Consider the following 21135-nt stretch of genomic DNA (forward strand, 5'->3'; position numbering starts at 1 on the left):
TTTGGCTTTGTTTCCTTTTTTCTTTTTTAGTTTATGAACTTTGGTTTATTTTGTAACTTCTAAGAATGCTGAGTGCTAAGCGTGCCTCCTCCCGCAGTGAGGTGAAGGCCCTGTCGGACTGGTTCACTTACTTACCAAGGAAGCTCTTATTTTATTATTGTTTTTTCCCATCCCCCCACCTGTGGTATCCATTGGCTTATTCTCTGTATCTGTGGGTTTGTTTTTGTTTTGTCTGTTCACTTATTTTGTATCTTTCGATTCTGCATATAAGTGAAATCATATAGTATTCCTCTTTCTTTGACTTATTTCACTCAGCACGATGTCCTCTAGGTCCATGCATGTTGTCGCAAAGAGCAAGATTTTATTCTTTTGTATGGCCAAGTGATATTCCATTGTATACATGCACCACATTTTCCTTATCCACTTGCCTACTGGTGGGCCCTTGGGTGGCTTCCGTATCTTGGCTGTTGTAAGTAACGCTGCAATGAACCCAGGAGTACATGTATCTTTTCACATTAGTGTTTTGGATTTCTTGCACTCAATACCCAGAAGTGGAAGTGCTGGTGCACATGGTAGTTCTGTTTTTAATTTTTTGAGCAACTTCCTTACTATTTTTCCCTAGTTGGCTGCACCAGTCTATCTTCCCAGCAACAGTGAGAAAGGGTTCCCTTTTCTCCACATCTTCGCCAACATGTGTTTGCTGGTTCATTTATGATGGCCACTCTGACAGGTGTGAGGTGACATTTCACTGTGGGTTTTTTTTTTTAAGATTTTCATTTATCCATTTTTAGAGAGGGAAGGGAGGGAGAAGGAGAGAGAGAGAGAAACACCAATGTGCGGTTGCTGTGGGCTGTGGCCTGCAACCCAGGCACGTGCCCTGACTGGGAATCGAACCTGCGATGCTTTGGTTCGCAGCCCGCCCTCAATCCACTGAACTATGCCAGCCAGGACCTCACTGTGGTTTTAACTTACATTTCCCTATGATTACTAAAGTTGAGCATCTTTTCATGTCTCTGTTGGCCGTCTGTATGTCCTCTTTGGAGAAATACCTATTCAGGTCATCTGCCTGTTTTTTTTTTACATAAGGCAATTGGATTGCTTATTTTATTGGTTAAGTTGTATGAGTTCCTTATACATTTTGCATGTTAATGCTTCATCAGAGGTATCATTTGTGAATACCTTGTCCCACTCCGTAGGTTGTCTATTCATTTTGTTGGCGCCTCGTTCTTCATTGCATTTCCTAACACTCGAGTGAGGTTCTCCCTAAGTTCCTCTATTCTACTCCCGAGTTTGACCAGAATCCTTATGACTAAATTTGAATTCCACATCAGGCAAATTACTCATTTCTGTTTCCTTGGGTCCCGCCCCCCCCCCCCCGCCTCGCCCCAGGTATTTTTCTTGTTCTTTCACTTAAGAGATAATCTTCCGTCTTTTCATTTTGTGTGACTTTCTGTTTGTTGAGAAGAATTAGACAAAATAGCGGTTTCTCCCAGCCTTGGAAACGTGTGCTGACATCGAAGCAGAGGCCCTGCGTCGACCGTCTGCGCTGGGTGGTCTGAGGGCTGGCAGGGCCCAGCCGACCCCTAGGCAGCCGGGTTCGGGCCGCAGGGGCTGCAGAGCCCGCGCGGCGGCAGTGGGGCGGGCAGGCGGGGAACTCGATGCTATGGACCAGGCTTGCTGCCTCTGTCCAGGCCGAATCGGGCTCGGCACGGACTCAGACACCTGCTGCGGCGACCTGGCAGGCAGGCCGGTCCCAGGAGGTGGAGGTGGTGGACGGTGGCGCTGAGGCTCCTCCCCACCCGGCCTCTCCGCGGTGTGGCTGTGTGGTGTGCGGCACCAAGAGCGGCCCCGGGGGGCTCCACGGGTCCGACGGTGTCGGGAAGGCCCGTGGAGCTGCGCATGCGCTCTCCCGGCCAGGGCAGGTGCTCCCAGTGCTGGGCATGCGCTCCCCATGTGCAGGCACGTGCTTGTGGCACGCGGCACCCGCTCTCCCTGAACAGGGCACGTGTTCACGGCGTCGGGCACGCGCTCTACCTGACGGCGCGCACGCGCTCTGACGCCCGGGCACGAGCCGGCCCCCTGGAGCCGGTGCGTGAGGTGGCGCCCTGTTGTCCCCGGCGGTCGCCCTGTTCGAGGCCGAGGGCTTGGGGACGCTGGAGCTGGGACCGCCCTGCCCCGCGGGGACCTGGCAGGTAGGCCACCGCCCCGGAGGGCTCCCGCCGCTCTGTGCGGCTGTGGAGGCGCCAGCTGCGGTGCCACAGCCCCTCAGGCCGCGACGGCTCCGCCGCCCCCGCGTCTCTGTTGAGTCTCTGCCCCTGCGGGGGGGCGGCGGCGGCGCTGTCGCTCAGCCCCGGGTGCCGCGGGAGCCGGAGCGGGGGCGCTGCTGTCCACCCGCGGGGGGGGGGGGGGCTTGCTGGCGGGAGGGCGAGGCCGGCGCCATCTTGGACCCGGGCGTGTCGGGGGGGGGGCGCCTGAACAGACTTGGGTCGTGGGGCGATGAACTCCCGTTGCCTCCGTTCGACCGACCGCTGGAACGAGTGTCTTTGTTTTTCTGAAGTGTTTCAAGGCAAACGCTGCATGTTAGCTAGGGGAGGTCTTGTCGGGCCCGAGGAGGCAGCTTCGGCGTCGTGGGAGTGGGCCGAGCGGGGCCGAGCGGGGCGTGGAGAACGACCGGGCAGCGTCCGTCCCCGCGGCCCCCCCTCTCGCCCCGTGTCCGGTTGGCCCTGCTTCCCGCCCGCGTCACGCTCGGCTGCAAAGTACCTGTGACATTTGTTCCGCGGAGGCGTCTCCAGCCGGAGGGTTTTGTGTTTGAGGGGCGCCCCCCGCCCGCAGCCTGACCTCCCTGCGACCCGCTCCTCCGCCTCCGCCTCCTGCACGGAAGGGACTGGACTCGCAGCCGTCCCTCCTGGGCCGGCCAGGCTTGGGGAAGGGAGGCCGAGCGCTGCGCCGTGGAACCGGGGTTCCCGCCAGTGAGGGGCCTGCAGTCGGCTCGGGGCCCGAGAGTCACAGCAAACGTTCGCTTCTCAGAAACCCTGCGGCGATTTACAGTAACGATAGCCCTGCTTAACTTCGCCTGCCCGGTCGGGTAGAGGAACTTCTTTTTTAGGCCGCCTATGAATATCGCACGGGATGCCGGTGGTTTAGGAAACAGTGCGGGGCGTGCTGTCCTAAAATTATTCCTTCCGGTCCGGGGCCGCAGGCGGGGTGTGTGGTCCCGCCCCCGCCCCTCCTCCGTGGCCGGGGGACGGTTCACTCGGTCCGCAGGGTCCGCAGGGTCGGGGGCCGTGGGAGAGCAGGCCCGGGTGGGAGCAGCTGAAGGGCTGGGGTGCGGTCGGCAGTTCCGTGGGGCCCGGGTGGGGGCGGCCGGTCAGTGCAGGCGGAGCGCCCGGACAGGCAGAACGCAGGGGCGACGCCAGTCCTGGGGACCCCGGCAGGACCCTGTAGCGGCCTGAGGCGGGACCACGGGAGACCGCTGCTCTGGTGGCTTCCGGCTGCTAGGCCAGGGTGAGCTCGCGCGCGGTCCTGGAAGCTGAGGGCCAAGGCCGCGTTCGCTCTCGGAAAAGGCACGCGAAGGCCACCGACTGAAGGAAGCGTGTGTTGTCCCAGCAGCAGAGGGGGAGCAATCCGACCCTTATTTATTTATGCATGTATGCAATAGCTATTTTTAGAACACGCATCTCGTCTTTAAAGAACTGTAATTTTACATGTGCAAAACATCTTTATAGAAGCCAGTCTCAAAAGACAACTAATGTGTAAATGGTTTCATTGCTCACGTTTAGTATTTTCAAGCCTCGTCTTCCCCAGCCCTGAGACCCTTATCTTGATTCATCCTCAAAATTCTGTAAATGCCACGCTCCTGTCTGCTTGGCATCTGGCTTTGTGGAGACCAGCATGACTTCTGTTCTTCTCCACGTAATTTGTTTTCTTTTAAAAGCCTAGATTTTTATAGAGAAAATTTTTTTAAACTTTAAAAATTTTTCAGGTTTTTTATTTGGAAGTGATTGTAGATTCGCAGGAAGCCATTAGAATCATAAACGACCTCCTGCGTGCCCCCTCCTGGGTCCCCTCAGCGGGCGGAGACAGCTGACACGGTGGTGGTGCCACACACAACCGGGCCCTCGGCGCCGGTGCGGTGCTGTTCACCAGGCTGCAGAATCGTTCATTTTTCCACCAGCGTTTGCTTGTGTTTGTGCGTGCCGCTTTTTGCAATTTCAGATTGGATTCCAACTTTTATTTTGCAAACTATTCTCTTCCTTTGCCTCACTTCGGGCCTCAGAGTGCTCACCTCCAGGCTCTCAGCCATCTCCCAGAGTCATGCACAGCCTCCTCTCTCCTTCCTCTCACCCATCGTGTGTTCTCCTGGCCCATTTCTCTCTCCAACCTGTAACCTCCCCTTCCTTCCAGCCCAGAAGCTTTGGAAGACTCCTCTGTCGCTCTGAAGAGAAGGCCCATGCCGATGTCTCATTTAGCCCTTGTCTTTTCCTCCCTGGACCGTCTCTCTGTCACTCTTACCTGCACCCCCAGCCTCGGGTGGTTTCTGTGCCGCACCGAGTTCCTCCTGGGGCTGCACCTTCGTGCGTGGCCATAGACATAGCCATAGCCTGAGCCATAGACATAGCCATTCCTAGCGGGAAGGGAGGGCTGATGATTAAGTACGTAGCTCCTGAGCTCTATCACAGAGGAGGTGAAGGGAGAGAGGGTTGGAATGAGGTGCTGGGCCAGTGAGACTACTTTGTCAGCTACGGACAGTGCTTCCCTCAGGCTGAGGACCCGTTCCCAGAAGGTCGAAGTGATCTATTAAGTTTTGTCTCAAATCCCTAGTGTCTAGCATAGTATTTGGCCTTTGGTCAGCACTTGCTTGAAACCTGTAAATAAATGAACGAACACATGCATGCAGTATACCAGGGCTTAAGAAACAGCGTTTTAAGAGCTGTTCATTCTTTGATCGGACAGAGAAGCCGTTTCCCTGTCAGCCGCCCCGTGCAGCACTCCGGCGCCCAGCGGCAGGGTCCCTGCTGTGTGGGTGCGGAGCAGCCACAGTCGGTGTTGAGCTCCAGGTCCGTTCTCTGCCCTTCTTCCCAGTGGGAGAGTCCCATTGGTGGGAGGGGAGAGGGGGCAAACGCACAACCCTGTCAGGCGTGTGGGAGGACAAGAAGCACTCAGGACAAGGCAGAGCAAACCCAGGGAGGGGAGCCAGCCTCAGAGAGGGGGTGTGCCCCACACCGTCACTCCCAATGGGTTTCCACTTCCTGGGAGAGATTTTTTACTTGCCTGGTGGGAAGGTTTTTGTATTGTGAACCACTGGAAATTTCTTCTACATTTAATTTCCTTTAGTTACTAAGGCTCCTCAGTAAGATGAGCTTCCCGGTGCAGCCTTGTGAGGTGGTGGTGGGGGTGGGGGGGGGCTGTGGGTTGGACCGGGAGGCTTTGGTCTCCCACATCACCCCTGTGAGGCCAGCAGGGCAGTAGCGGCGCTGTGTGGACACATAGCCCTGAGCATGCTGGGGCTGGGCCAGCGGTGAAGACAGCGCGGTACCAGCAGCACAGACAGGGCAGCGGGTGCTGCCGCCAGGGTGTGGCTCAGGACCAGACATGGGTGGGGCTCCCAGCAAACCCATGGCCCCCAGGACACTGAAGGAGGGGGTCTCTAGGATGCAGGTAGGGGTGGAAAGAGAGTTCTGAAATACAGCTCTGCCACTTTGAGCTGTGGCCTGCAGTACGTCATTCTCTCCGCACCTCACAGGACCCACATGACTGGGCTGTTGTGAGGGTTAGAGGAGCAAACGCAAGGCCACCACTCAGGGCATGTTTTGTGCTCAACAGCTGTTACTCGTATCTTGGAAATACCTCGGAAAGCTCAGCCCCTCGTCCATTCCCTCATAAACAAGAGGGAACAGCCACAAAGGTGGAAAGATTGGTCCAAGGTTCAGCGATAGAAGGCAGTGCTATCCTAGGATAGCTCCGTATTAGCTGTTACCGAATTATTCAGAAACTATTTCTGTATCAGTCCCCACCACCGAAACTGTTACTTGGAGGGAGACAACTGCCGCAGCCATCTGGTGTACCCAGCGCACAGCATGGCGCCCCACAGACAGGACTGCTCGGCGAGTGTGTGCAGAGCCACAGCCGGTCCCCGCGCTCGCCTCCCTTCCCAACGTGACCTCTCCCCAACCTCCCTCCTGGGCATTTGGAGTGTCCTGGAAGCCCTCGGGCTGGCGTTTTCATTAAACAAGGACTTCCAAGGGACAACCACCCTTTCCTTTCCTGTCCATTCTTGGGCAGGCCAGAAACCCTCCGTTCACAACAGGAAACCAATAGCTTTGTGCTATCAGAAGACATTTCCTTCACAGCACAAAACGTCTGAGTAATAATTTCGAGCTGGGCTTCACCCATTTCCTGCAGAGGGAGGCAGATTTGCCTATCCCAGCACTCCAGAGCCCTTGTTTTCCAGCTGGCAGTGATGCAACGCCTTCTGCACTGGGGACTCAGGCGGTCCTCTCCCCGTCACACCAGATCCAGCGTCCTGGGTGGCGCACTCATGGGGAAAGTGGCCTCTCCACATTGATGCAGAACAGAGAAGTCACTATGAGGAGTTCGTGCCCTCGTCTAAATGTTTCTTAGGCAGCTTCGAGAGTAAAAATTCATGGGCTAAAGAGAGTCACAGCTTTCTCTGAAAGTCAACCAGGGATTAACATGTTGGGGAAAAGTCTGACAGACTGACACCCAGTCACTCCCTTAGGACTGATGTGGTCCATCGGGTAAATGACATGAAACTGTGGGGTGGAGGTGGGCTTTGCCTGACCACATGGTCTGTCCCACCATCTCCCAGCTGAGGCCGGAGCACTGTACTGTCTACCACTCCTGGAAGAGCAGAACCTGGTCCTCCTCAGCACTCACATCAGACCTTTGCGCACTGAGGCTGGGAGACTTAAGAGACATTCTTGTTCACATGGGAACACGGAGGCCCCGGGAGGCCAGTGACTTCCCACAGGCGGCAGAGCAGTAGGTCTCGGGCTGAGCCAGGTTAGAGTCCAGACTCACTCCTTTCAGGACCACGTGCCCCGAGGTTTTGAATCCCTTTCTTCTAACACAGTCTTGTAAACTGCTCGTCTGGATTTGGGGGCTCACCTCCAAGCTGGCAGAACACCGTGTGTTTCTAAAAGCCATAGCTGACAGGGGCCCCCAGCGTGGGCAGTCCCAGCCATAGACAGCCACGTCACACAGCAAGTGTGAGGGGGCAGCTACCACCCTCCTGACCTGGTAGAGGGCGGCCCTGTCAGAAGGCAGTTGGAGGGCCCCTCCCGCCCCTGTGGCACCACGCAGCCTGTTCCTTTGCTGCGAAGCCAGTGTCACGTCGTGAAGTGTGCACTGCAAGGACGCAGAGCCTGTAGAACCAACAAGCTTAACCAGACACAGCCGAGCAGCACAGAAGCCCAGACTGACAGTCCATAATGAGCTTCCTGGAGCGAGAGGGTGGTTGCAGGTCTCGTGGGACAGGGGTGGTGTGGGACACACAGGCAGTCGTGGATCTACAGTTGGACCGGAGTCCCTCCTCTTCCCGCACTGCTTACAGGTTCCACCAGTCCCTTCCCGGGTAGACGTGTGTGTGGGCGCTTGGATATAGGCATCTATATTTTTCTGTAGTTTTCAGTTTATAGAGTGGGCCATGCCATTTTCGACCATGTGTTTGCCCTGTACGTATAAAGTCCAGAGATAAGCACCCCTTCAGGTATTTGTATAAATACTTACTAAGCAGACTCAAACTTGGATAACAGGAGGAGGGGTTAACAAAGGAGCGTTTATAAAGGCGTGGAGGCTAGTGGAGCGGCGCCACAATCTGGAGTTTGTGCGGCTCAGAGGGCCAAGGGGAGGCACTGGCTGTAGGGGTCTGGAAGTGGAGAGTCTTGCAGAGAAGAGGCTTGGAGAGGAGCGATGACTCCTGGTCGAGAGAGACAGTCACTTGCAGGCACGCTCACGGAGAGAATCCTGGAGGACAAACACCCTGACCTCACTCTTCTCCCCGCCTCCTGCTGGGCCTCCCGTTGGCCAAAGCCAGCAGGAAGCCGGAGGGCCAGGGAGCATATCGGTGCAGATGGAGCAGCCGGGAAGGTGTATGTCTTGGATTTGGAGTGGCGGTGCCGTGATTTCAGTGCTGGGTCTGTCCTGCCCTCTGTGTCCCCCTGCCCCCGCCCCATGGTCCTAACAAGCTGGGTTGGCCAGGAGGCCTGCCAAGAAGACACCTGCCGACTGAGGTTCTTGTCTCTGAAAGTGTAAAGGGGAAGAAGGGCCCTTGTCAAGCAGACACCGTCGTGAATAGGGGCCTCAGCAGGGACAATGGTTGTCTGGACAGTAAACAGTTTGAAATCACCTCAGAGTGTGAGAGCTCTGGGGAAGGGATCCTCCTTCTCTTGCTGAAGGGCACCCAGAAAGCCACCAGCACAAGTTCAGGGAGGCCAAGGGAAAGGCGTTAAAGGCTGAGGACTCAGCGAAACTGAGACTGGATTGTGGCTACAGAACTCAAATAAAATGGAAGACTTTCTTTGAGGAATCGCCTGTTCCTATAGTTTGTGTTCAATATGGTCCAGTGACTGGGCACCCGAAGTAAGCTCCTGGCGGAGGCAGTGGAGAAGCTCGCAGAGGGGGGCTCAGGGAGAACGCAGTCCTGGTTACGCAGAGGTGGGGACCCGGATGAGGTCAGAGGGTCGAGGGGTGTCTGGGGTGGCTAACGGTGAAGTGATGCTGAAATTCAGTGGGTGACCTTTGCTCCTCTGTTTCTCCAGCCTCTGCCCTGGGACGAGATATTTAGGGTCAGGGCAGGTTGTGGTCATGGGTCGTCTTCGTGGGTCTACCCTGGCCAAGGATCAGGGAGGACGGACCCTGGTTCATGGAAGGGGAGGAGCCAGTGCTTCGGGGGAACCTGCTTCCCACTCTTGCCCAGACTGAGTCAGTGCCATTTATTGGTTAATTTACTCATCGGTCTTTGTATGCCAGACCTGATGCTGCATGCTGGAGATACAGGAATGAAGTGTGCTTCAAGAAACCCTTGAGCCCTGGCTGGTGTGGCTCAGTGGATTGAGTGCCGGCCTGTGAACCAAAGGGTCGCTGGTTCAATTCCCAGTCAGGGCACATGCCTGGGTTGTGGGCCAGGTCCCCTGTAGGGGGCGCGCGAGAGGCAACTACACACTGATGGTTCTCTCCCTCTCTCTTTCCCTTCCCCTCTCTCTAAAAATAAATACATAAAATCCTTAAAAAGAGGAAACCCTTGAACACATCTGTGAGTGTTCTGTGACATCCTCTCATGAGCTATGTGCAAGAGAGGTAAGACCAGATTCATTGTACTTTAGGAGAGAGAGAACACGGGTGATGCTAGGTCCAGCCAGGTGAGAGGCGCCCCAAAGGAGGTAGTGCTTGCTGATACACACACGCTTTTCACTGGGGACAACTGAGTCGCCAAGGACACGCAGTGACAAGGCTCAAGAACAGGACTACTCACTGGTGGAGTTCTAAGTCAGACCCAAGTGAGTAGGTAGCCATTCGGCAGGCAGTGTTTCACACGGATGTGGAAGGCCCCTGCCCAGCAGAGTCACAATGTGACATTTACGGAGCTTTCTCACCAAGTTACTGCCTCGTCGACCAACTGCTCAGCAGTGTCGGTGGGGAGGGAGCATGAAGGGGTGGGCTTGTGTTCTAAGGAGAAGCGTGTCGGTGTTAACCGTGGGAAGGAGCGTCGTTACTGAGGGACGGAAAGGACTGGAGATGTCATCCCAGGGGCGCTGGGCGATGGACTCGGGGCTGTCCGGGGTGCGGGCGTTGCTGTGGTGGGTGTTGCTGTGGTTAGACCGTCTAACGGGGACCACTGTGCTCGTGCACGGGCTCGGGGTGCAGGCCCAGCCCCAGGGCCCCTTTCCACTCAGCCGGGCAGGAAGGGGCTCGGACCAGAGCAGTGCACCTGGAACCACCCGGCGAGGGGCCCATGTGAAGCTGAGGGTTAGAATTTTCACTCTCACAGATGCCAGGATTCCCTCCAGTTGAAGTTAAGAACCAGCCAGACTATCCAAGATGCTAGAAATCAGAGCTGTGGTTGCCTGTGGTGTGCAGTGGGGGCTTGGCTGGCAGGGGGACATGAAGGAATTTCCTAGGGATGACGGACAGGTTCTTTATCTTGATGGAGGTGTACACATTTTTCAAAATCCATCAGATTGTACACCTAGGCTATGTGCATTTCAGTGCATGTAAACTTTAAAATAGTGAATCAAAAATACAGAAATAGTAGGGAAGTTCATTCTGAAATATTCTTGTATGGCTCACACCTCAGAAGGGAGAGAGGACGTGCTCAGGCCACAGCCCTAACCTTGAGAGGGTGGCGTGACAGGTAACGTGCAAGACTGGGTGCCACAGGGACTGCGCCCTGGCCCCGCTCTGGGGGCCCGTTCCTGTGGGTGACCATCTCCCTCTCCACCGCGGCCCTCGTCTGCCAACTGAGGAGTTTGCCGAGGCGAGGCCCAGGTCGGACAGCCCGACACTCCCTGTCCCCACTTTCCGAGACTGGGGCTGGCCGGATGAGCCATGGGTGTGACCTGATTTGGTGATTCTTGTGATCTGAATCTCTTCCACATGTCTGATGTCAGCCCAGCGCAGAGCGGGAGGGAGAGCTGGGCAATCCGATACCTCCGGGAAGTCCATCTCTCTGTTGTTGCTAAAATTAGAACCAGGCTGCAGCTGAGATCAAGGCCGTTCCTTTCCCAGACCCGGTGAGCTCACTTCTCCCTCCACCCTACCCCTGCAGATGCTCTCGGAGTTAAAGCGGGTCACATGAGCTCCAGATGACCCCCAGCCTGGAGGAAGGAGACGGCGTTCTAGTCTCACAGAGACCCTGGCCCTGTCAGGCAGGGAGACGCAGAGTTCAGAAAGAGGAGGAACATGGAGCAAAAGCGGGCGAGGAGGGAAGAAAGGGACAGGAACAAGTGCAGAGAAACAACCTGAGTGGAAGACCCAGTCAGTCTGTCCTTACCCCCCAGTGGCTCTCTGCGTGGCCCCAGTGGCTTCCCCAACGTGAGCAGTGCACCCTTGTTTTTGAAAGAGCTCCAGAAAGCGGAGTCAGGGTCTTCCTCATCAGGTCCAGGCAGAGCGTGACTGGCGGTGCTTCACACACTCTGCGTGTCCGTCAGCACTGAGGCGAGATCTGCCCCCAGCAGGACGGTGGCTAGCGTGTTTCAGCAGGGAAGCGTTGCTCGTGTGCGTCTGCACGTGTTGTAGACGTAGTGCTGTTGTACACTGAAGAGACTGTAGTACAGTGTAAACATGGCTTTCACGTGCCCCGAGAGACTGAAAAGTCCGTGTGCTTCGCTGTCTTGCAGTGCTCACCGTGTTGCGGAGTTTCGGGACTGAGCCCGCAGCGTCTCCGAGGTGCGCCTGTGCTTCGGTAGCCTGCCTGCCTCTGGGTGCTGCCAGGAGCGGGCGCTGCCAGGAGCGGGTGCCGGGGCGGGGCTGCCCGCCCAGCTGTGTCGCAGGCAGATCACCCAGGGTCTTGAGTCGTTCACCTAGTCATCGCTGCCTCGTTTGTGCTCTCGGCAAAACCGAGAGCTCTGACCGGACTGGCGTGGGGAGGGAGCACCATGGAGGGGCTCGAGCAGCTGCTGCAGGTCCGGTCGGGACCCCTCGTAGGCGGCTTTCTGGTCTGGCTGGTCTTGCGTGATTCTGCCTCTGGGAATCTCGCTTGGTGGTGGGTCTCGGCTCCTGAAGCTGCTCCAAGGGTGGCTCCCCCCGCCCCCCCCCATATTTTCCCAGTCCTGCTCTAGGTTTGCCTGTGGAGAGCAGGATAGGGGTGTACCTGGCTGCACCCTTCCTTTCTGGTTGACCTCGCAGTGGCAGCCAGCAGCTTCCAGGAGCTGCTTCCCCCTGGCCCCGTGGCACCCAAGCCCTTGTGCCGTTTGTCTGCTTTGAAGACAAACGTGCTCCCCGAGCTGTGCAGACCAAGCACAACATCACACGCAGAGTGCCTGGTGCGGCGGCAGGCACAGAGTGGGTGCCGGAGATGATGGTTATTAAGTAGGACGGCTTATTAAGGATTTTTAAAAGGCCACTTAATTATTTAATTTGAGGCTCTTGACTGTTCAGCTGAATGAAAATATATCTGACTTCTTTTGGTAAAACTACGTGTTGCAATTTTGCACTTGACCGAGGATGAATCATGCCCAGAATGCCCCTGTCATCACTGTTGCTGTTGGTGGTAGTAATAATGCAGTAACGCCTGGTGGAGGTTGTGCCAGGTTCCAGGGTCACTCCCTGTGGGGCCGGACAGAGCCTGTACCCTGCCCGGTGACACTCAGGTGCAGTCAGCCTGACGCCCTCACCGGGGGCCCAGCTCGCAGCGAGTCTTCTGTCTTACCGTGTGGACGCGGTGGAGCAGAAACCGGAGGACGTGCCTCGTGGGCTCCCCCGGTGAGGCCGTGCTGCCCGCGCCGGAGCTCTCGGAGCAGGGCTGCGTGCAGCCTGTGCGGGAGGGGGCCCAGAGCACTCCTCCTCCCTGGCGCCCTGACCGTCCCCTCTGTGGGTCTCTCCATGCCCTCTTTCTGAGCACTCCTGTCTGGCGGCACCTACTGACAAGGACAACAGGAGGTCTGCGGTGGCCGAGGTGACCAGGGGTTCTTCATCCCGAGGTCTCACTGGAGTCCCATAGACCGAGGGTCTGGCCCTTCTCCTCACCTAGAGACACCTCAGAGAGGAGCTGCGGCAACTGTGGGCGCAGAAGGAAAGAGAAGGGACAGGCAGTTTCTGCTGCACGTCCAGTCCTCAGGGTGAAAACCCTGGAGGCAGCTCAGTGCTCGACTCTCAGTGAGGCTGCAGCTGGGCGGCCCCGGGAGGCAGGGCTCTCCTTCGTGTGCGGAGACAGAACGTAGGGCTGAAGAGCGTGCGAACTTGACCTGCGAGCCCTGGGGCTTGAGTTTTCTTCGGGCCTCAGCTCCTCCCATCACGAGGAGGGAGTGGAGGTGCTCAGGCCCACCTTTCTTTCGTGCCCCTGAAACTCTCAGGTGGACACCCCGAGGCTCCCACACTCTGGTGCGGCCCCGCCTTGTCGGCCATCTTGGGCACCCCAGCACCTGCTGTTCCCTTGGGTCTGGGGCTTGGTATTTCTGTCATGGGCTCTGTCTTTCCCCCAGTCTGTTCTGCCACCTGTCATGACATCTGTGAGGCTCCCACATTTTTCTTGAGTCTCCTTTTGTGCTAACTGGACCTGGGCATGGCCTCCCGATGAGCAGTGGGCCCCGGGACAGCACCCAGTACAGGCTGCCGCGGGGGGCTGGCGCTCAGACACGGGGCCCTGCCCACCTCAGCACCGTCAGCCCCTCGGCGGCCTGCTGCGGTGCCTGGCTCGCTGCCTGCCTCCGGCTGCTGCAGGCCAGCCTCCGAGGTCCTTGAAGTGGACCACGTGGCCTTGGAGTTTGCGTGTTACACAGACTCACCAACTCTTCTTCCTTCGGGGCTCTCCAGACCCCTTCAAGTGCAGAGACGGCTCTGGACGCGGGCCTGTCATCTCGTTTCCTTGCAGGAGTCGCCCGTCTGAAGACACGTGTGTTAGCTCGTGCCTGTTACATAAGGACACCCTCGATAAATGTCTCCTTGAACCTGGCGCCAGGAAAAGTTTCCCTGTCCAGTCCGATTCCAGAGTGTTTGTCCAGCGAGGAGCGGACCAGCCAGCGTGTTCCCCTCCATCCAGGAAACTCGGAGACACATCCAGCCTTCGCCGGAGTAAACAGCTCATCCTGGTGCTGCAAGCACACCGTTCTCTCTTCCCCCAAATTGTCCTCCTTTGAGTTGTGGTCAGTTTCTAGGCTTTCCTCTGGCTCTTCGGGAAAGAGTGAGGCGTGACTTTCCTTTCAGCGAGCCCGTGTGCACACCCACACACGCGTGACACAGATGCCCGCGACCCCTTCCCATCACCTCCGCCGCGTTCCCGGTCCGGGCTCTGGGGGTGCGGCCAGTCTGCCGGGGAGATGAGCGGGCGGACAAGCCCTGGAAGGCGAGAGGTCCGTCTGAAGTCGGGCAGAGAAGGGCCAGAGCAGGTCCAAAGAGAGAGTGACTCTGGGGAAGGACATCAGAACAGGAGGCTTCTTGGAAGGAAGGGAATTCTGACTGGACTGGGAAGGATGGGAGGGACTTTGGAGGCCGAGGTCAAGGAGGAAGGTGATTTCTGATGGAGGGACGGCTTGCACAACGACTTAGGAAAAAGCAAACTGCCCTCCACGTGGGTCAGAACGTTAGGACTCGAGGTCAGTTGGCAGGTAGGCTGCACGACGGAGGCAGTGGGGTCCAAGGATCTTTGTTTACAGTGACACATACTTGTTACTTAGAAGCAGGGTTTGGGTTCAGGATTTTCTTTTGTTCCACCCCCCTGAGATTCAGGCAGAGGAGAAACGGCAACTCCCCGTCTCGTCTCGAGTCAGGTGCTCAGGCTTCAGAGCGAGCCCGTGAATAGCCCATTCTCGGGGCGGCGGGGGGGGGCAGCCTGGAGGTGAGAAAACCAGTTCTGCCCTCCCAGGTCTGGAGCTGTTTCGCTGCGTCGGGTCTCGCCTCTGGAAGTACAGGGTGAGGGGTCCACGGGGCTGGGGCTGGGGCCGGGGCCGGGGCCCGCTCGCCTGGGAAGTGAGAATCAGAATTTGGTTTTGTTTTCCTCAAGAGGTGGGTGGGGGCTGCAGTGAGGAGGAAAGGGAGGGGCTGTGGGTGTAATTTAAGGCCTCAGTTTCCCTTGACAACACCTGCAGACGGATGGACATCCGGGCAGTCGGTTCCCTGTTCTTTTTCTGTTCCTGACGAGGAACAATGAGGGAGGGAGGGATAAGCAGCGATGTTTATCTTTCCAGCGCTGAACTTTCAAACGCTGGAATCCCCCCGGGGTGGGAAGAGTGGGTGTGGTCACTTCCCACCGTTTGGAAGGCGGGGAGACAGCCACTCCGCTGGGGAGGAGGGGGTGTGATTTCCTCCCAAATAGGAAATTTATCTTCTGAATGGGAGGCTGCACAGAGTCATCGACACTTATCTCCAGAAGCAGACGACCAGAGAGGAGCCCCGCCCAGCGCTTTGCCCCCAAGGGACCGAGTCAGCCGGAGGAGGGAGAGTGAGGGTCACCGGCTGAGGACAGTGCCCACTTGGGTGTTACTGAAGGATTCCGACTGCCAGACCTCCAGCACTGTCCCGGGGCCCTCGCGGGAGGCCCCCACGGCCGCCCCAGTGGGCTGTGGGGGACGGGACTGGAGGAGCGAGAAGGGGGGATTTGGGCCCTTGCTCCCGACGGAGTCCAGAGTTCTGGGACGAGCACGTTGGCCTCGGAGCCGGGCCCTGGAAATTCCAGGGGCTCCACAAATAGCCGAGACCTGCAGGGCTGCTTGCTGAGAGGAAGCCCCCTCTCCCCACACACGGAACACCGAGCAGGAAGGAAGTCCCACCCCTTTTATGGAGCAGGAAACTGACCGCCAGAGAGGCCAAATATAGGCAGGCTCATTAATGGTATCATTTCAGTTTTCCTAAGCCTTGTTTTTAAAAGCTGTCTTATTAGAGATAAGGTTGTGCAAAAATCCTGTCTTCCTCCTCATGTCTGTTATATTTCTAAAGGTTTTTTCCCTTTTATTTACACAAATAATCAACTTCTCTGTGTCTAATTTGTCATCTATGAAATGAGCTGAAGAGTAATCTTTAGCTCATAGATGTGTGAGAATTAAATAAGACAATACAGGTAAAGCTCTTAAAACAGTTTGCAAATACTCAGTAAAAGTCTTCATAAGAAGAGAAAATTTCCATTTTGAATGTCTTTCGCCTCCGTTTCCCTCCCACATTTTCAGTATGGCCTGGGATTTTCAAAAATTTATTTTTAATTACAGCTGCATACAATATTATATTAGTTTCAGGTGTGCGGCACGGCGATTAGACATGTATATAGCTTACAAAGTGACCCCTGTAGTAAGTCTACTACCCACCTGCCACTGTACAGTAATCACAACGTCCCTGACTCCAGCCTGCGATCATTGACGTTTGATGCTCACTGCTCTTTTTCTTCGAGAATCATTTGGCAGTGCATTATCTTGTCACTCCAGTCACAGTAATTATTTCACCTTCGTTTTATGTTTTGTCATTTTGTTATGTCTATGCTTATATGTGCTTTTTCTGTGTTTATGTAACAAGTCCTTTTATAATGCAGCCTCCCCATGATTGAGTTGTTTAACTTGATTTGCAGCCCAGTGCCATATTTTTTGGATGTTTTAAAAATAGTGCCAACTGCATAGTATTTTAAAGTAAAAGTGTTAGACGTTTTCAGGGCAGATGGAGACTTTAAAATGTCTTTCCATTGCTTTCAGTCGTGAGCAACAGCCTGCTGGGTTTTGAGGTCTTGCTGTGCAGGCCTCTCAGCGGGGCATTGGTCCGTCGGGTGGGAGGGTCAGCTCCCTGGCTTCCTTCGCCTGTGAGGCTTATAGGCATGGATGCCTCAGGGATTACAGGCATCTTCCTCTCTGCCTGATATTTAAGAAAAGTCTCCGCTTTCCAACCCCTGAGGAATTCTCATTCTTAACAAGAGGAGTCTCAGCTTGGCGTGGGGTTTTCCCCCAAGTGGGCATTGGTGGCGTCCGTGGTTCCGAGCCGGTGTGCCCTCCTGAGTGTGTGCAGTGCCTTCCCTCCGCTCCCGGGGTGGGGGGGGTGCTGGCCCATGGAGCCTGTGCCGCTAACTCAGGGGGGTGGGCGCCCGCTTGCTGGGCTCCGGGGGAGAGTTTAGAGAATCTTCACGTCTTCGTGCTCTGTTCTTCATAATGCTGCCTCAGAGTTTCCGCATCAAACTTCTCACCAGCTCAGCCTTCCTTTCGTGAGTGGATCCGGCCAGGGCTGGCAGCCAGAATATTCAACAACCGGCCCTGATCAGTCAGAGGGAAGCCGAGGTAGTGGGGTTCAGGGGCCAAGGCGCACTCCTCTTGCGCCCGATGTTTATCTTTCGTTCATGAATGGTAGTGGTCGTGGGGTGACGTCGGGGGGTCCTGGGAGGGAGGGCTGGGGAAGCCATCGTGGGGCGCGCAAGCGCATCAGCACGGCGAAGCCAGAGCAGCCGCGCGAGTGCTGGCCCGGCCTGTGGCGTCATGGGTGAACAGGTTCCGCCCCGTCCCCAGGTTCTCCATCGGTGCCCTCCTGGGTGGGGTGCTTTGCCACGGCAGCCCGTTAGGGCAGCAGCGGCGTCCTCCCGGAGCTCAGTGGGGACCGGCGGCGATCGCCTCTTCCTCAGGAGTGCAAGCGTGAGCCTGGCCGACGGAGCTCGCTGCCCTGCGGCATGCTGCGCCCTGCTCTCCTCCGGGTGAAGCGCGCGGCTGCGGGGGTGCAGTGGGGGCCAACGGTGCCATGTGCGCGTTCCGCTGAGACTGGCACTCAGTCGTTGCCGAATCACACCCTAGGACGGAGCCAGAAAGCGGCACTATCACATGGCAGCCAAACTGTTGGGAACGTGGTGCCAAGAAGCGCGGAAGCATTTGGCATAAACAGGGATGGTGCTCAGGCCGCTCGCGCGCGGGGAGGACCAGGAAAAGAGTGGCCACGATCTTGGCACGGGAGCCGCGGGGTGAGGGGTGAACCTGAGAGGGGGCTGGGCCGGGGCCGAGGCCAAGTCCTCCCGGTCAGTCCCCGCAGCGGCCCTCTGGCAGCAGGCGTCCGTGCCCGGTGTTCCAGAAACCCAGCACCGACCTGGCTCTCAGACATTCTGCCGACATTTGGGTAGCTTGTGGGGAAGGCAGGCTGGCGGCTTTGGCAGGCCAGCCTAAAGGGGTGCTGGCCTGGCTCGCAGACCAAGAGGTGGGCTGGCAGGTGATGGCAACAAACCCAGTTGGCGTTGGGTCCTTACCTCGGGTCTTAGAAGAGAAGATTCGATGTAAGGAACTGACTGCGGCGAGGAAGGGCTCCAGGCTTGGGGTGTCCTGAGGGTGGAGAAGAGAGGGGTTACTGCGAGTTTGCCAGACAGACCCTTGGGAGGCGCTGCGGTGGGAGGGCGGGTCTCAGTCCGCCGCAGGACTCGGGGCTGGAGGAGGGGCAGGGGCTGTGTCCGGTGCTGCTGCTGCTGATGGCGGAGGTCTGACAGGCAACGCTGGTCGGCCGCTTAGTGTAGGCCGGCGCCGCTCAGGCCCACGGACTCACTTGCGCATCGCAGGGCGTGGGCAGAGTGGCCGCCTGACCGCCCCCGTCGCACAGATGAGAGGGGAGAGGGAGAGGCGTCACAGGCCTGCTCCTAGGCACAGAGCTGAGAAGGGGTGGGGTCAGTTGTCCAGTTTGGGTCCAGTTGAGAGGAATGGGCAGACGGTCACAAGTCGGGGACTTTTCTGAAGAGCAGACTGCAGTGGGGTCCGGCATGAAAAGTGGGGAGTGGCTCGTCCATGCCTACAGGGTGTCTGTAGGCAGGAGCTCTCTGCCAACTTCCTCCCCTGGCTCTCCCCCAACTGATGCCATGGGCCTGGCTGGCACCCGGGCGGCCGTGTTGGCGGGCGTGGCAGAGGCACCGCTCTGCGGACCCAGGTCTCACGGGCTGATGCGGGGGCAGGTGGGGTTCAGAACCCTTGGTGGAGGAGGTGGGGTTGAGGTGACGTTGGAGGTCACCACACAGTAAGGCAGACCCACGAGTTGTTACCCGCAGGAGAGGGGTGGACATCTGGCAAACTGAACAGAGGGACAGAGACGCTGGCCAGGCCGCGCTGAGCCCGTTCTGGGAGAGGTGGTGGGTGCCTGCTCCTGGATGAGGACTGACAGGGACGGTGCGTGTGTGTGGACGTGGAGTTGCTGGACGAGCTGAGAGAGGGAAGTAGCGGGCGAGGTTGTGCGTGGGTCTGGGAGGGGTGGCTGACTCCAGCCTTTTCTGGAAATGCTGCTGTTGCCAGCAGGCTGGGGGGTTGGGCTTCGCCCTGCTCCCAGCTCCTGACTCCCGTGCCAGCTGGGGCACGGGGTCAGATGGCAGTCCCGGACAGTGGGGCTGGTCCTGCCTCTCGCCCTGGGGGCGGGGAAGGTACAAGGCCAGGTGGCTCAGCCGTGGACAGTGAGGTCTCGGGACACGGAAGGACACAGAGAGGGAAGGTGGGAGCTACGGGGAAGGTGTTCTCTCCCACCAGGGGGCCCTGGCTGCGCCCAGGGGATGCAGCACCCACGAGTGACAAGGCCCGCTTCCCGCCCTCTGGGGAGCACTCTGTACCCATGGCCTTCGGAGGGCACACGCTGAGGGAGGGCAGGGAGGAGTTCTTCCCACACGTCCTGTACTAAGCCTGTACCAAGTCCAGAAGTTTGGGAAAGTCACAGCAGACTGAGAGGAATCATTTCTCTGTTCCCCCAAGTCATGAGCTAGAGAGGACTCAGTGGGTTTCCGTGTGAGGTGGAGGGATTTTCAGAGCAGATCCAAAGTTCCATGAGAACCAGGGGAGAGGCCGCTGGCTCGCTCCGGTCCGGGGGTGCTGCTGAGGGAGACGGCCGCTGGGGCGGTCTTGGCGAATGAGTAGAAATCACCCGGAGAAGTGTCCTGAGTAAGGAAATTCAAGTAGAGGAAGCATCAAGGGCAATAAAAGCATTGTCGTGGGAAACCTCAAATAATTGGATTCTCGTAGAACATAATGTGAACCAGCACTATTTAGAGGAGAGGAAGCTGAGGCTGTTACAAGTAGACAGTGATTCAGTGGAATTTTGACATTTGACTGGCTCTTAACGTCAGTGTTTGTTATTGAGAGGGATGGACTCCGCAGTTCCCTCTGGGAACAGGGACCGCTTGTGCGCTGGGCCTCCTGCCCAGACCCACCCCGGGGTGTCCAACCTTTGGTCGTCTCTGGCCCACACTGGGGGAAGAGTTGTCTTGGGCCACACACTAAGTACATTGTTACATGTAATCACAGAAAAAAATCTCATAATGTTTTCAGTAAATTTAGTTTTGTGTTGGGCCATCCTGGGCCGCCTGCTGCAGCCGTGTTGGACACCCCGGTCCTCTCTCGGGGACAGGCGGTCCGGTCACTGCACTGTTGTCTTCCCCATTACGGACGAAAAGCTGTACCCACAACCTGCCACACGGGGGCGCACTTGCCCAACTGTGGACTCAAACTCTCCCTAGGAGAGACGGGGAAACACCTGATCCTCCCGAACTCTTTCTGGACGGCAAACGGAGAAAAGAGCCTGAGAAACGTCTCCACACGATTATGTTAAACCTTCAGACGCTTGCCAGCTGAGGCGCCTGGAGGAGTCTGAGCAGAGGAGTGGCTCCCAGTCTTGGTCTGGAGTTCCGGAACCCCGGGGACACGTTCTCTCCTCTCCTCGCCGTGGCAGCACGGACGGAGCTGCAGCTTGGGTGGGGCTGCCCTGGGCCAGACTGTTCTCCCCCGGTCTGCCTTCCTCACAGTGAAGGGAACACTGCCCGCTCATCGCGGAAAACCTGACCTCACTCTCCGTCAGCTGCATGAATACATGTCACGTGTGCGTAGCTCACACAGGTAGATTATATAGATCATACATGACGTGCTCATGCACATTACATGTGCACATTATCATCACGTGTTTTTAAACTGCATTGTTTTCCCTTATGAACACACACTTTTAAGTGTACATTTTAAGTATATTTTTGTTTTTTAAGTACATGTTTTTTTTTTACACGTGAAATGGACATCTTACATGATAAACTCTTGCAGTTTCAATTTAGTGTACTGTGAGACTTTCCCAAATCAGTAGGTATCGCTCATATATCATGGCTCTTAATAGCTACGTAGCCATCCAGAGTACAAATTCTCTGTCATTGACCAAAGCAACCATTATTATTGGATATTTGGGGTTTGGGGGATTCTTGGTAGTTTTTTCCCATTAAAGTAAATACCTCCTTGGTATAATATCCTCCATATGGAACTTGGAGCCGTCTTGTTTCAGGGCGCCGGTGAGGCGAGGCAGCACTGTTCCTGGAGCCACCGCCCCGTTCTCCGCGTCTCGGCGGCTGCAGGCGCGGGGCTTCCCAGGTGTCCCCCGGGTCTCGATCAGATTGTGGTAAGCAGACTCGCCCACCCTAGCTGAGGCTCCAGCTGAGTGGGGCTCCCAGGCATCCCCAGAAGGGTGCTTGAAGGAGAGGCTCTGTAACTCAGGGACTGCCGTGGGTGTCATTTT

At 56.9% G+C, this 21135-nt stretch overlaps 1 protein-coding gene across 1 annotated transcript in view; it reads left to right on the plus strand.

Annotated features, from left to right (window-relative positions):
• The first annotated feature begins 4957 nt into the window (after nucleotides 1-4957).
• Nucleotides 4958-21135, plus strand: part of CFAP161 (cilia and flagella associated protein 161) — a 29471-nt gene continuing 13293 nt past the window's right edge. Inside the window, exon 1 of the mRNA XM_045824726.1 lies at nucleotides 4958-5057. The gene's annotated coding sequence lies outside the window, so the exon portion shown is untranslated. The remainder of the gene's footprint in view (nucleotides 5058-21135) is intronic.

Source organism: Phyllostomus hastatus, unplaced genomic scaffold (assembly GCF_019186645.2).
Source record: "Phyllostomus hastatus isolate PE091 unplaced genomic scaffold, TTU_PhHast_1.1 phas_scaffold_555, whole genome shotgun sequence".
Taxonomy (NCBI): Eukaryota; Metazoa; Chordata; class Mammalia; order Chiroptera; family Phyllostomidae; genus Phyllostomus; species Phyllostomus hastatus.